The sequence below is a fragment of the Aegilops tauschii genome, chromosome 4 (genome assembly GCF_002575655.3).
Source record: "Aegilops tauschii subsp. strangulata cultivar AL8/78 chromosome 4, Aet v6.0, whole genome shotgun sequence".
NCBI classification, from domain to species: domain Eukaryota; kingdom Viridiplantae; phylum Streptophyta; class Magnoliopsida; order Poales; family Poaceae; genus Aegilops; species Aegilops tauschii.
This window is the reverse complement of record NC_053038.3, coordinates 397,312,256-397,328,757: the sequence shown is the minus strand read 5'-3', so window position 1 is coordinate 397,328,757 and position 16,502 is coordinate 397,312,256. Positions and strand designations below refer to the sequence as shown.

Genomic DNA, 16,502 nt, shown 5'->3' with positions numbered 1-16,502 from the left:
TGCAGGATGGTGCTTTGAACAGTGCTTCATATTTGGGGTGAAAACTCTTGTTTTGGACATCCTTGGTTGGACTCCATGAAGGCAAACTTGCATCGTTACCTTGTTGCATGTGTTCTCCCAATGTTAATGTTCTGACCTTAACAGATTAATCTTGGCATTCAAGATAGAAATCCTTTTCATGGTCATCTCCGGCCAGACATGACAGCCATGGCGGAGGGCATTATCCCTTTTCAAAGCATTGTTGCACAAGAAGTGGAATTAGTTACGTATTTTATCCTTATTTGTAAGAACGAACGAAATATCGCACACACTAACATACATGCACACACACTCACCTCTATAAAGGAATGCATACCCTACCCCTATGAGCCCCTCTTACAAACTAAGCTGAAAAATCTTGAGATTGACAAAGTCACTATATGCATCTCGTATTTGACAGGCATGCCATACTACTGAAAGAATTTCACTAGAAATTTGTAGCAAATTCAGATAATAATGCGAGCACTCATGCAAGGTTTTATTATACTTCTCTAAAAAGCAAGGTTTTATACCATTAAAAGTTGCAACGAGCAAACCCTCTGATGCCAGCGGTAGCTAGCCGCCTCTCTAGCCATATATGTTATGTGATAAGATGCCTAAGTTGACAATAAAAATAGTTGAAAATTATTTTATTAGTTCTTGGCTGCCATAATAATAAATTGGCATTGCAACGGCCCAAGTTTTTATTCTCATGTTACCATTGCAATTTGCAACAAACAAACTCACCGACGACAGTGGTAGCTAGCCACACAGCTAGCCATCTATATATTATATGATCTGATGCATAAGTTAGCAATAAAAAGGTTGGAGAATTTTTTATTAGTTCCTGACTGCCGGTAGTAATAAATTGGCATCATAGCAGCCGTACTGACGGCAGTGGTAGCTAGCCTCCTATCTAGTAAATTGGCATCATAGCACCCGCACTAACGGGACGGCGGGGGTAGCTAACCTACTATCTAGTAAATTGGCATCATAGCAGCCGTACTGACGGCAGGGGTAGCTATCCTCCTATCTAGCCATATATAAGTTGACAATAAAAAAAGTTGGAAAATTGTTTTATTAGTTCTCGGCTGTCGTAATAATAAATTTGCATCATAATAGCCGGGTTTGGTATTCATATGTTACCATTGTCATTTTGCAATTTGCAACGAACAAACCCACTTATGCCGGCGTTAAACTAGCCACCCATGTAGCCATATATATGTTATTTGGTAGGCATATATATTTTATTTGATCAGATGCATAAGTTGACAATAGAACTTTTGGAAAATGTTTTATTAGTTCCTGGTTGTCTTAGTAACAAATTGGCGTCATAACAGCCGCACTAACAGCGACCGTAGCTAGCCGCCTAGCTAGCCATATATATGTTTTATATGTTACTTGATCATATGCATAAGTAGACAATAGAAGAAATTTAAAATTGTTTTATTAGTTGCCGGCCGGCGTAATAAAAAGTTGGCATCCTAACAACTGGGTTAGTTAGTCTCGCTTTAGTGTATATGTACAATGTATGTCATATGAGCATTATAATAGGTTAACATGATTGTCGTTGGTGAGGATAATCACAATTAAATTTCTAGAGAACTCAATCGCACCCTTCTACGTTAGATGAGGGTGTATCCATACCTAGTCCTAATCTAGATACGTACCATGCAACTTGACATTGAATTATCTTTGGAGAAGGTTGCTAGGATGCATGCATGTTCCATGAAACATATTAGTATCTAGTTAGCTAGGCTGCTATGATTTATTTATTTTTGCCAAAAAATAATGTATGTTCTCTACACTAATCTACAAATGGACGTACTTGTGAGTCATTTCTCCGTCTATATATAAGATCACAGAGAGTGTACGGTAACTGTACTTGTTCAAGCAAAGCAAAGCAAAGCTTTGGCTTCAAACCTTATTACTCTTGCATCTTAGTCCAGAGAGCACCACGCTCCACACCACAAGTCATATTCCATACCTACCATTTGATCATATGACTCATGTTACCGTTACTACTAACAGCTCACACGAGGTTATTGCTGGCCTACGCAAGCCTCGACCCTACACCCCTAGCCCCTGGGGCGACTTCTTCCTCAACCACAACCCATGTACTCAATCTCAGGTAATTATCAAATTGTTTTCCTCTCTGAATAAAAAGTAGCCCCCTTAAGTTTTGTCTCTGCAACTACAAATACATCGTCGATGTTTTCCAAAGGTTTAAATAGCACTGCTATAGTATATAGAGAGGCAACATGCTAAAGCCATGTGTGTTTTGCATTAATGAATCTTGTCGCTAATACCAGGCTATAGCATGATTTAGCGCTAAAATTCAGCTTCGGTTTAGTGCCACACCAAAGCTATACCACGCTTTAATTTGCTATGGATAGACGCTTTGCTGCTATGCCTTTATTTTGGCCGGATGCCAAGCTTTTGTTTGTTATATTTGGATATCAAGTATATGTGATATGCATGTCAATTGTTAAGTATATATGTATATTTATTTAATATCCACGTCTGATTGTATGATTATTATTTTCATTCTTTCACGATTTAAGCAAAAATGTTAAATGGGTCTTACCTTCGTATACCTTTCCATAGCTTCCGATCAGGCTGTCCTTAAATGGGATAGCCTGCTATTTAAAGCTTTGATGTTTTCAGAATATTTTGAAACACTCTTGAACCCTAGTTGTTGAAAATTTTCAACGTAATATAAGTTCCTCTATCTCGTAGTATTTGGCTATGAAGGACATGGCAAGTATCAAGAAGGAGCGAGTGAGAAAGATCATCTTGGACGCCGGATCTTCTTCTGATTTAGCTATGAAGATTGAGCTTGTTGACACGTTGGAGCGTACTGGTGTGGCTTATCACTATGGCCAGGAGATTGAAGAGTTACTTCATGGCATGCATAGTGAAGAAAATGTGTTTGGTGACAACCTATGTGTAACAGCGATGCGGTTCTACTTGCTAAGGAAGCATGGGTACAACATCTCTCCTGGTATTATTCATTACGATGACAACAATTAATTCATACACAAATATGTACTAATATTTGATAAATAGTGTATAAGCCAAGGTATATGAAATATTTAATTGATTGTGCAGATGTATTTTTGAAGTTCAAAGATGACCAAGGAAACTTTGCAAGCAATGATGTGAACTCGTTGTTGGCATTGTACAATGCACCGTATCTTAGGATTCATGGAGAAGAAATGCTTGATGATGATGTGACTTTCACCAAGACTCAACTACAATCTATGGTGGAGCATCTTGAACCACGGTTGGCAGAAGAGGTCTTGTGTACATTGGAAACCCCGCATTTTAGAAGAGTCGAGAGAGTCGAAACGAGACGTTACATTGCAGTTTATGAGAAGAAGGCCACACGAGATGAGGACATACTGGAATTTGCTAAGTTTGACTTCAATATTTTGCAAACTCTATATTGCGAGGAGTTGAAAGCTCTTACGATGTAAGAATACTAACTAAAATATAAGTAGAAAATTGAAAAAAATGGTTACTATTTAAATAGTATAACAAGTGCTAATATGTATTTAATTATTAACTTGCAGTTGGTGGAAAGACTTGAAATCACAGGCAAATCCACAATTTGCACGAGATAGAATCGTGGAGGTTCATTTTTGGATACTTGGAGTTCTCTACGAGCCGCAATATTCTTATCCGCGTATAATGCTAACAAAACTAGTCTTATTTATGTCATTGCTTGATGACCTCTATGATAATTATAGCACCACAGAAGAAAGTAACATCTTCACTGCGGCCATGCAAAGGTAAGTAACCTATTATATTTCTTTTCCTATAGTCTTTCCTTATATTTCACAAAGGGTAAAGAATCTACATGAAATTCCTCGAAAAGTGTAGTTAGAGAAAAGCATCCTACTTGCAATTATTCCACCAACCTTATATAGCTAGCATCATGTAGATCATGTATAGTTATCTTTCAGTTGATTACTAGCATTTCTGCCAAAATAATGTGTAATAATAATAACTATGGAAAATCATATATTCTGGAAAGATGAATCCTTTATCAGTATACTTCGGCCAAATTTGTTTATATATTATTTGAATTCACATGACAAGATAGGCATCAACCATACAATGAACACATGTAAGTTGGTATGCATTCTTCTACATACCACGTTAGGTTTCTGCTTGACTCGAGTCTAATGCATGACACCTATAAATACTTCTTATATGCCGCACATGATAAGCTAGAGATGTATTTGCAAATCACATCATTTTGTAAACAACTTGTGGTATAGTCAAGTTTATTGTCCTGAGTCCATGTTTTTAGTTTTGTCAAGGGTTTTCCATGTAGCGTGCTAGTTTTGAACAATTTCTTCTTATTTTTTCAATTTTAAAAAATAATATTTAAAAATAAAACTCTTTTGCATTGCTTCGATAAAATGTAATGCATCAAAGTAACACCATATCGTGAAGCGGTTGTGTAAGATAAGAAGGTGCATAAGTAATCCATCTAATAATCATCTGAATGTTTTGGTCTAAAACTAAATTAAACTAGAGATGATGCATCTCCCGTTGGTGTAGGAATTGTTTGCTTTTATTCTTTTGGTTGTATTAGACAATAATATGACATTCATTGAAACTATAATACATATGCTTTATTATATTTGAATGTTACATGGTTTTCATATGTTTATTAAATGTTAGTAGAATGAATGGTACCTATTAATTTAGGTATTCCACGTGTGGTGGCATGGTGAGTTGGTATAGTTATCTGTTGAGTGGAAGAGAGGAATAGAGTTAGTGGGGGCCAACTATTTATGTATATAGGATTCACCAACTACACAATTTGCATAACTATTTTTTTTTCACCGCCCACCCTCGCTCGTGACACGAGCGTGATGGCTGCGAGATAATATGGAAACACTCGTCTCTCATCGCACAATATCGAGTCACACTGCAATTAGCATGTTCAAATATGATGGTATGAATTGATTTTAGCTTAATAAAAGATTGGGTACCTTCATTATTTAGGACGGACTGATATCCAACATGTTTGTTAATTCTCTAGCTAAAGCAAAATTCAGTTAGTCCATTTGCGTGTATGCATATATGTGCACGTACACGAACCAACCCATACATGTGTGCATTAGTTGGTTCTCTATCTGCAAAGTGTGCCTTACATATGTCTTTCTGGGTACCTTCTATTTACTGTATGCGTGTTATGTCTAGTTGGTTTGTACATGTCTCTGCGTGGCCTATTTTTTATATTTCCTACATCTGGTTCAGTATATGCACATGTTACACTTGTTTATACATGCCAATGGTAAGACTCCTTTGCACTAGACAAATCGATGTTGCACATAACTCTGTATATGCCCCGCTAAGTACCCAGGATGGACTGGTTTGTACGTGTCAATAATTTTGGATTGTATCTGATAGATGTTGTGTGTATTATTTTTTATCTTTTAACATCGGGCATTCTAATTAGAATTAATGGAGAATATAGATTTGGCATATGTGGAAGAACATGGTGCATCATTTGCCTCTTGTTTTGATAATATAGTTGATATATCTCGTCCTAATTTAGATGCAACAAAATTCATGTTGATAGTGTCTAGGTTTATCTACATTTCTAGTAAACTTGAATTTGACTGAAATCCAGGTGGGATGCACATGTTGTGGAGCAATTACCAGCATACTTGAAGGCAATACATCAACATACTTAAGACCACAAATGATATAGAGGAAGTATTGAAGTGTCAGGAAAACAAGAATGCTGAATTCGTCAAAAAATTGGTAAATGTTTCTCAAAGAACTAAATTAGCCCCAAAACTTGATGTATACAGGAAAAGTATATATAGTAGTATATAAGTAAATATACTGGTTAAGATTTCAAATTTAGGTATTATTTGTTGATCATTCATTGATTATCTTAAGTTAGTTGAAGCAAGTAACATGACATTGAGCTTTGGGATTAAGGGATTTTGTGTCCAGTAATATAGAAATGCATCTATGTGTTAGATATAAGATTCCTCAAGGACTTGTGTCATCATCGGTGTAGAATTGACAATAATTGTAGATTTCCATTGCTGTGCAACAAAGTATCCTTCGTAAGAATTATCTTGCTCCACACAAGCCAGAGAAATACTCTCATTGTTGCAAGATCTTACTTATCTAAAGGAATTCTTAGGAAATGCACCAGATTTCCACTTCCACATTAATCTATTATGAACACCTGAAAGGTAGAAAGACCAGCAAACACTCACTACCCAACCTATATCCGTATATAAATTCCTTCAAAACATATTAGGGTTCATACATGTACAAATAACATGTTGTGCAGTAGCTTTCTTGTGGTACAAAGTATATATAGTACGAAGAAGCATTAGTTTGTGGTTTTGTTTCCATATCAAACATCCTTCCAAACATTGTATTTTATCCCTCACCAACTATCTTAGTGGGCATTTGTCTATGAATATTACTATGTTTCAAAGGGAATTATTTATGCTTCTTGTGTCATTACCCATTACCAAAACTATAAAAGTAGCTTAACATCTAAAAATCCCCATGCATTTGTATATGTTATTTAACCTTTAACTTGCATGTTGCTTAGATGATCGATGTTGTCAAATGCTATCATGCGGAAGTCAATTGGCGCGATGAACACTTTGTACCGACTACAGTTGAGGAGCATTTGCAACTTTCAATGGCCAGCAGTGCTTGTATGCATATAATAAGCCTTGTATTCATCTCACTTGGTGATGTGACAACAAAGGATAATCTTGAGTGGGCCTTTTCCTATCCAAAATTTATCAGAGGTGTATGTATTGTTGGGCGCATTGGTAATGACATGGTTTCGCATGAGGTATAAACTCTCCCCATATAGAAAAAGAACTTCATATACATGCCATATGTGTTCATACATGCATGCATGATGAAACCTCATCTAACTAATGTTGATGTTTTTATCTTCTTGAAGCGCGAACAAGGATCGAACCATATGGTATCCACGGTGCAAACTTGCACAATAGAGCATGGTATCACGGTAGTAGAAGCCAATGAGAAGCTCAAGGTGATAATTGAGGAAGCATGGATGGACATAGTCCACGAACGCCTCCTCAAAAAACATTCAATGGTGCTTCTAGAGAAGGCAACAAATCTTGCCCGGACAATGGATTTTATGTACAAGCGTGAAGATGAGTACACCCTATCATTTAGTCTCAAAAAGACCTTAACTTCACTTTATGTTAACTTCATATGAACCATTTTCCCCTTCGGAGGAAACGTTAACCTTTCCTCACAAATAAAAATACATATGACATAGCATGCTATATTTTCCCATAAATTATTGGATAATGTGAGGTATACTATCTATTGTAATTTTTGTTTTTGTGGGAACTACATATTGTGTAGCTATTGTATAATCTTTCTCGTCCATATCTACCCATGTATGCATTCAGTTGGTATGTGTGCGTATGTATGTATATATACATACATTTATATGTGTACATTTTATCTATTCTACAATCACTTACGAAACCTCTAGCAGAGAGAAAGAGAACTGCGATATAGACCGACGGAATTGTACATGGTTTTTTTGTACTGTTTTGGAGATACTTTCAAACTATTTTCTCATAATGATGAGTTATGATATTCCATTGAAAAGCTATGGATTGCACAATTTTTGCACATATTTGTTTAATATTCATTATGGTATAAATTTCTAAGGGGGTTTCTTCCTCTAATCTAACAAGGTGTCAGGCTCCCAAGTGCAGAGGTTTGTATCAAGCAAATTTCCCTCAGGTGGATGACCATAAGATTTATCGAACCCGTAAGAGCTTTGAATTGTATCCAATGATCAATACTTGTGCACACAAATATAGAAATTGCCTCAATCATTGCTACCCCCGCAAGAGCGGTTGGATGCCCCGAAGAGGAAGGGTGATGTAGCACAGCTGTAGAAAGTATTTCCCTCAGTTAAGAACCAAGGTTTAATCGAACCAGTAGGAGTCTACAAGCTAACAAGATAAGTAACACCTGCCCACAAACAAAATAAATGCTTGCACCCAACTTGGCAAGGGGGTTGTCAATCCCCTCATCTTGCTAGTTGTGGGGTTAATAGAAAATAGTGATATATATATGGTGATATGGCAAAACAGCAAAATAGTAAAAGTAAATAAAAGAATAATAGAGCAATGCTAATATCAATAGAGAATGGACCCCTGGGGGCATAGGTTCATTAATGGCATATGTCTCAAAAGCAGGTAGTGGCATGGTAAACAAAATACGGTTGGGAAATTGATAGATAAGCAACATTCATAACTACGATCATTCATGGCAAGATCTCATATAGGCATCACATCCATGACAAGTAGACCGTAATGCAACTACATCTACTACTGTCACTCCACCACAAGACCGCTATACAATATGCATCTCAAAGTATTAAATTTAATGAAAAACAGAGTATCACAATAAGAAAGATGACATGACGTAGACAGAAACAAACCTAGCAATAAGATCAATCTTCGTTGTTTTATCCTTAGCAGCAACAACACATCACGTGCCTTCTCCCCATTCTGTCACTGGGATATAGATCACCATGAGGTTGAACCCACTACTATGTGCTACTTGTGAGCTGAGTTGGGATTTCCCCGAAGAGGAGAGGATGATGCAATACAATAGAGATAAGTATTTCCCTTAGATAAGAACCAAGGTTATCAATCCAGTAGGAGAACCACGCAACACCTTGTTAGCAGTACCTACACACAAAATATCAAATACTTGCTCCCAACGCAAACAAGGGGTTGTCAATCCCTTGGCGGTTAATTGCAAGGATCAAATCTCGTAGTGATAGATAGATAAACAAAAACACAAAATAAAATAAAGTAAATAAAATTGCAGCGAGGTATTTTTGGATTTTAATTTATGATAAAGATAGACCCGGGGGTATAGTTTTCACTAGAGGCTTCTCCCTTGAACATATCATACAGTGGGTGAACAAATTACTGTTGGGCAATTCCTAGATAAGCGAATAATCATGACGATATCCAAGGCAATGATCATGTATATAGGCATTACGTCTAAGACAAGTAGACCGACTCCTGCCTGCATCTACTACTATTACTCCACACATCGACCGCTATCCAGCATGCATCTAGAGTACTAAGTTCATAAAGAACGAAGTATCGCCTTAAGCAAGATGACATGATGTAGAGAAAGTAAATCCCACCAATATGAATAAACCCCATCATTTTATCCTTAATGAAAATGATACAAATATGAGTCATGTCCCCTTCTGTCATTGGGATTGAGCATTGCAAGATCGAACCCATCACAAAGCACCTCTCCCATTGCAAGATAAATCAATCTAGTTAGCCAAACCAAATCAATAGATCGAAGAGAAATACAGAGCTATAATAATCATGCATAAAAGAGTTCAGAGAAGACCAAAATAATATTCATGAATAATCTGATCAAAAATCCAAAATCCATCAGATCCCAACAAACACACCGCAAAAAATTACATCGAACACATCTCCAATAACATCAAGGAGAACATTGTATTGAAGATGAAAGAGAGAGAAGCCATCTAGATACTAGATATCGACCTGTAGGTCTATGATAAACTACTCACACATCATCGGAGGTGCAGCAAGGTTGATGTAGAAGCCCTTCGTGATCGATTCCGTTGGGGAACGAAGCATGAAAAACAAAAACAATTCCTACGAACACCCAAGATCTATCTTGGAGAAGCATAGCAATGAGAGCGTAGAGTGTGTCTACACACCCTTGTAGACCATTAAGCGAAAGCGTATATCACGCGGTTGATGCAGTTGTACTCATCATGATCCAGTCGCGATCCAAACCGATGAAGTACCGAACGGACAGCACCTCCGCGTTCAGCACACGTATGGCTCGATTACGTCTCCTCCTCCTTGATCCAGCAAGTGAGGGAGGAGACTTAGATGGGACTGCTGCCAACACGACTGCGTGACGGTGATGGTGGTGGAGTGATTCCGGCAGGGCTACGCCGGGCGCTACCGAAATAACGAAGAGGGAGGAATTACGAAGTAACAGGAGAGAGGGGGGGCTAAGGGCTTGTGTGTCCTCTTGGGGGGATGACCATAATATTGCTCGAAATTTGCTACAGCTTGTTCCATGACGTTATGTTTGGCTTTTGGAGCCCTGGGCTATGTTAAACATTATATTGTTCATTAATAAAGTCTGGGTGTAAATCATAAACGTCCACTTTTTTCCTCCTCCGCAAGAAACTACTCTTAGGCGACTAGGGTTTCCCCTCCTCCCGTCGGCATCCGCCGGTCTGCCTCGCCTCCCATGGCCTTTGGGCCATGGAGGTGCGGAGGACCACGGCCCCTCACCGGCGGGAGGAATCCCACTCTTGTTCTTGTTTTGTTCAACATCTTGGTTGGGGTTGTGTGGTGGCCACGAGGCCCCTTAGGAGAAATAATGTCTCTCACGTTTGATCCCCGTCCGATGATGCGTATAGTGTCATCGGAGGGTGTGTGGTGGTGAGAAAGAAAAAATGTGAGCTTTTTTTAGGAGGAGATACCATGGCGGAGGTGAGTAAGAGGGCAAACAAATCGATACGACGAGGTAGGTAGGATTCCCGGCCGGCGGCGAATGTGCGTGCATGGTCGGACGAATCGCGTCAGAGCTCGACGAAGATGAGGTTGGGAGGGGGGTGCGTGGGAATGGGAGGGTGGATGGGTTCTACTCCCAGCGGATAGGGATATGTTGCACGTGAGTGCACCAATTCGGATATTTTTTATTGAAAAGGAATGGAAAAAATAGACATTATTTGGTTGGTTGGATGAAAAGGGCGTTTGCGTTTACTTGAATTTCCTTGCGAATAGGAAGGAAGAAAGGAAGGAATGGGAGTAACGCGACACACACCATCGATGCCTGTTTCCGGGGAGCAACTAGTTAACGAGCGCTCCTTCGGGAGCCTCGCAATGATCAGCGCCACTTGGCGCGCTTTCAGCCATTCGCCACGTGTCGCGCTCTGGACGCTTCCTCCGGATTTTGTTTTTTTATTTTTCCACACGCGTTTCCGGCTTTTTAAACGGTTTTTTCGGGGGTTTTCGACGTTTTGGTTTTCCCCCGGCCTTCCTTAACTTTTCGACAAAAAAAAATTGGAAATTTTTTTCGCATGAAAAAACGCGTATTTTTTCTTTTGCGAAAAGTCACGGTTTTTTCTTCCGTGAGAGGCACGGTTGTGCTTGAGCGAGAGTCACGGCCGTGCCTTTCGTAAAAAAACGTGTTTTCTGTTTTTTTTTCTTTCACGAGAGTCACGGTTTTGCTTCCGCGAGAGGCACGGTTGTGCTTTCACGAGAGTCACGGCCGTGCTTCTCGGAAAGGAAAAAACAAAACGCGTTTTTTGTTTTTTTTCTTTCGCGAGAGTCACGGTTTTGCTTCCGCGAGAGACACGGTTGTGCTTTCGCGAGAGTCACGGTCGTGCCTCTCGGAAAGGGAAAAAATACGCGTTTTTTGTTTTTTTTATTTCGCGAGAGTCACGGTTTTGCTTTCGCCAGAGGCACGGTTGTGCTTTCGCGAGAGTCACGGCCGTGCCTCTCGGAAACCAAAAATAAACGTATTTTCTGTTTTTTTTCCTTCCACGAGAGTCACGGTTTTGCTTCCATGAGAGGCACGGTTGTGATTTCGCGATAGGCACGGGCGTGCCTCTTTCGGAAAGGAAAAAAAACGTGCTTCTGGTTTGGTCTTTTTGTCTGGTTTTTTCGTCCGGTTTTTTCATGAAAAAAATTCGTCCAAACCTATCAACATGGGATCTAGTTTTGAAGATCTCGACGCGAGGAATCCAATAATGAAAACGGTTCCGGATTTGGACGCACGGTTTAAGAGATAAAACGTTTTGAATAAACAGATCTACGAGAAAAGGGAAAACTCCCAGGTTGCGCTGCATGTGCGCCACTTATCGCGACCTTGAAAGGTGGAGTGTTTTTGCAACGAGTACTCCTTAATTTTGATTTCGCCGTTTCCGGTTAACGTGTTCGCGAATCCGTTTTCGATCCGAGCGAGCGACGCGTTGGATGGATGGTTTGCAACATAGACGATGCAAGTGGGCCATTACGCCGTCGCGGTTGCAAACATGTCCAACCGGGCCGTTTTCTCAAAAAATCCCGTTTCCTCTCGAGTCCGAGACTTTTGAATGGGTACTGACCGTATTTCGACTTGGATGGTTGATTCGCCTAGTCGTTAGTAGGCAGAGCAAAGGAGCAAGAACCCCACGTACGAGCCAGGTTGTGGACCGACCGAGGGAGATTAATTAAAGAGAAACGAGAACAGGTCGCCACTAGCTTTTGCACGCCGCGCCGGGATGGGGAAGCGTCGGCGATGTGAGGAAGAAGCAGGCGCATCCGAGCGGCCTCGTCGGGGACGCCTCCATCTAGTCGTGCATGATTACGCGCGGGGATGCATGGTGTACAAGCTGGACGTCGACGCCTTCCCACCGGGCACGGGCACGGGCACGGACGACCACTTGGAGTCGACGGCGCGGCGGCTGCCGCATGATTCCGTGGCGATCCGCATGGGGTCCCCCGACCGCCATCAGTGCGACCAGTTCGTGTGCTTCGGCAGCAAGATCTTCGCTTTCTACAAGGACGCGGACGCCGGCCGCAGCACCATGGTGTACGACAGCGCGACGTCGCAGGTGGCCGTATGCCCTCCGCTGCTCGCCCCAAAGGAGCTCGCCGAGTTCCTAACTGTCGGCGCCGACATCTACGCCATCGAGACCGACTACGACGGCTTCAACTACAACCTTGTTCCCTTGATGGAGAAACTTGGACCGGCGCCCCGCCGTGGCTGGGGTGAATGGCGGTGGGAGTCCCTCCGCCCGCCGCCGATCAAGCTGCCCATCCTTGTCTCGTCCCAAGCAGTGCATCCCAACGGATCCGCCATCTTCCTCTCCGTCGCGGACAGGGGCACCTTCTCCTTCGACACCGGCCGCCTCGCCTGGACGCGTCACGGGAGCTGGCTCCTGCCTTTCCACGGCGATGCCTACTTCGTGCGCGAGCTGGATGCATGGGTCGGGTTCTGCTCACACCAAAAAGGTACATTGCCGTGTGCAATGTCATCTCACCCGATGACGGCCGCTGTGGATACCCGACCTCGACAACTGTCGAGGACAGGGTGTACAACAATAGGTGGAAGAGGCACCTTGCCGCAAGCCTCACTTACATGGGCAACGCCGAGTTCTGCCTCCTCGAGACCATCACGCGCAAGGGCTACGACATTTTCACCGAGTCCAGGACGCGGATGCTGCTTCGACTGGCAACCTTCCAGGTCGAGCACCAGCACAGCGGTGAGGTTCGGGCGGTGGACATGCGCACCATGCTTTACAAGTGTCCTCACTGGGAGATGGAATGCAGTCGTTCACCTACTGCTTTCTGGATTTGATCCTTTCGTCTACGTTTTTCTTCATCGGCGGCAGATGTTGTCCCGGTGCCTTTGTACTTTGGGCCCTTAGCAAGACTTCCCGACTGTCTACTATAACAATGTTTGTTCAGCTTCGGCGAGGAAAGGACGATGGTATATGCTCTTCGGTGCTTTTAGTCGCCGTTAGGTAGTCCATAGATGTTACTATAATTTTTTAAATTCTTATATTCTCTATACTGCCATGACAAATGTTAAATAGATTGAAAGTTTCTCCTATAAAATATTAATAATAAAGTTCAAGTGTTTCGCTAAAAAAAGATTGACTCAATGAGCGTCAAGTAGGAGGAATCCTCGTATCCGTTTCCACCAGCCGCTCAAACAACAAAAAAATCATGTTTTCTGCGAGTCCGAGATTTGAATGGACACTTGAATCCTGGTGGGCTGATAATATAATTGTCCACTTAACCATTCAATCATAGGTTGGTTCGCAACTGTATTTCGACTTGGATGATTGATTCACCTGGAGTTCTATATACGAGTAGACGAGTATACCACGTGTAGGAAAGGCAAAGGCATACGAGCTAGGTTGTGGACAGTGCGTAGTCGCAGCTGTCCGCGACGTGCTCGTGCCCCTCCGCTGCTGCTAGCACCATGGTGCACCGCAGCGCATGGTCCGTATCATACTGCTGTTATTTGTTGGTCCATTCTTGACACCAAGTACTTCCGGCGACAGCGACACGCGACGACGACGATGAACAGCGCACGCTGGACATCTTGGTTTCTATTGCAAGAGTCTGAAATAATACACACATAGGGCGTGTTTGGTTACCTGCATTGTTTTTTGTCCATTTGCATATTTGTTTTAGTTGGGCCTGGCTGAGCAAATGCAGGCCAAAAACCAACATCTGTACTTAGTTTGGTTGTCTGCATGTCCTCTCCCTGCATCGTAACGATGTCTCTATGCACCGCGTTTGGTTGCTCGCATTGCATGTGCTCATACGGGTGCACGTTGTTTGGTTACATATGAGCATAGAGTTGTGCTCACCTTGTACCCTACTTGGTGAGCTTACCAATACTACTACATCTTACACACGATCACACCAACGCCACAGCACTGCTATGACAATGAATTGGACGAAGATGATGAAATTCTTCAGCCCTAACGGTCGATCCACCTTCTTGTCAACCTCAACCTTGCTGCATGAATACTCTCGCACATACTTGGAGTAAGCATTTTCTGCCGCCTGCCTAGTCTTAAACCCTCCTCTGTGGTTGCTGTCGTTGTAACCTGAAACTTGTTTATTGCAAGCTTCCCATGAACTGTAAACCCATAGAACCCTACCTTCGAACACCACATACCACTTGCCCTGGCAGTGCAAACGAGCAATAAGTTCAAGCAACAAGCATTGAAAGACACAAATAGCAAGCAATGAAGAACTCTAGGAGCAAGCAATGGAGCAGAAGGGCATTAGTAAGCATGCATGATCATAGCAAGTTCAACCTAACACTACATTGGTGTCATCCTACCACCACATCCAAAAGAGGGTGTCATCCTACCACCGCAAGTTCGTGATCACCGCGAGGATCATCGTGAGGGGTTAGTATATACCACCTCATCAAAATATACACACCATAAGATTGTTTTCAAGCCCTAACTACACAAAATATACGTCATCATCATCGTCGTCGTCCTTGTCGTCATCGTCGTCGAGGATCATGCACGCCGTTGCCACCAGCAGAAGCAGCACTAGTGGTCCTCAGCCAGAGCACCCTGTGGTCTGCTCCCATGGCAACAAACCTAACACCCTGGGCTTTGTTTTCCAGCAGGTGGCTGAGAGCCACCATGAGAGCCTCTGGACTGAAGCCAATCTAATCCATGACGGCGTTGTAGAGCTTAGGGTGGACGTCCACACTCTTGCTCTCCCTGATGACGGTGGCCACCTCCTTCACTGCCTCAGTCATGCTGCTGAAGACGCTCAACTCCTCCTCCATGAAGCCTGCCCGCTTCCTCTTCCTATCAAGCACAGGAACGTGCTCAGCATCCTTCTCAGGAGCATCAACGTTGATGGTGTCTGACTCCTGGGTGTCTGGATACTCCAGCATCGGCGAGCCCAGCGGCAGACCAGAGCCCATGTCATGCTTGCCGGTTGCCAGCCCGAAGGAGAAGATCTGCTGCATCTGGTGGTAGTTCTGGATAGGGGTGTCGAGAAACTCATCGTCCTTGGGGTGAGCCTAAGAAGAAACAGGGCAGACAGGTTAGTTAGTATGGCAATGGTTCATAGGCTTGAACTGCTGGACTGTTAGAATGGCATGGTTTGTGAGCTAACCGCGACGTGGCCTTGATAGTGCTCTGCCTCCAGAAGGATCGAGCAGGTGTCCTCATCCCATGAAGCACTGCTAAGGTCTCTGAGCTTGGACACTTGGATCCATCGAGCTCTCCACTTTCTCAGGTGGTTGTACGCCTGGGTCGAGGTGACCTTCTGTCCACAAAAGTCGAACACCTGCTTTGCAACAAGGCTCAAGTGCACCTCCTTGAAGCCCTTGTTAGTCCTCACCCCACTAGTTATGATCTTACACATCTTGTTAAGCACAAAAGTGGAGAGGAACGACTGCCATTTCATGATGTTCCCACTGCCATCCTTCTTCTCCTTTGTTGCTACCTTTAGAGCAACAGCATGAGCAACAGCATTGGACTAAGCCAGCACAAATGGAGGAACCGTAGGCGGCACCTCGAAAACCTCTGAATCAAGAGGCATCTGTTCCAGAGGAGGCTGGGGGTCCTCGACGTAGGACGGCGGGAACTGGCTCTCGAACAGCACGATGGCCTGACTAAACTCTTGCGTGGTCATGTCCTACAAACGTAAGTGTCATCAACACCACAAGACACTACACATGGACAGATCGAACTAGCAGTACTTCTTGGACAGATCGAACTAGCATTACATCTTGGACAGATCGAACTAGCATTACATCATGGACAGATCAAACTAGCAGTAACACATGCACAAGCATACCAGAGCATAACAGAGCACTAATCATGGAGAACAGAGCACTAATCATGGACATATGGATGATCT

At 42.5% G+C, this 16,502-nt stretch overlaps 1 pseudogene; it reads left to right on the top strand.

Moving 5' to 3' along the window:
* The first annotated feature begins 207 nt into the window (after nucleotides 1-207).
* Nucleotides 208-7,270, top strand: LOC109740251 ((E)-beta-caryophyllene synthase-like; annotated as a pseudogene).
* Nucleotides 7,271-16,502: the final 9,232 nt, after the last annotated feature.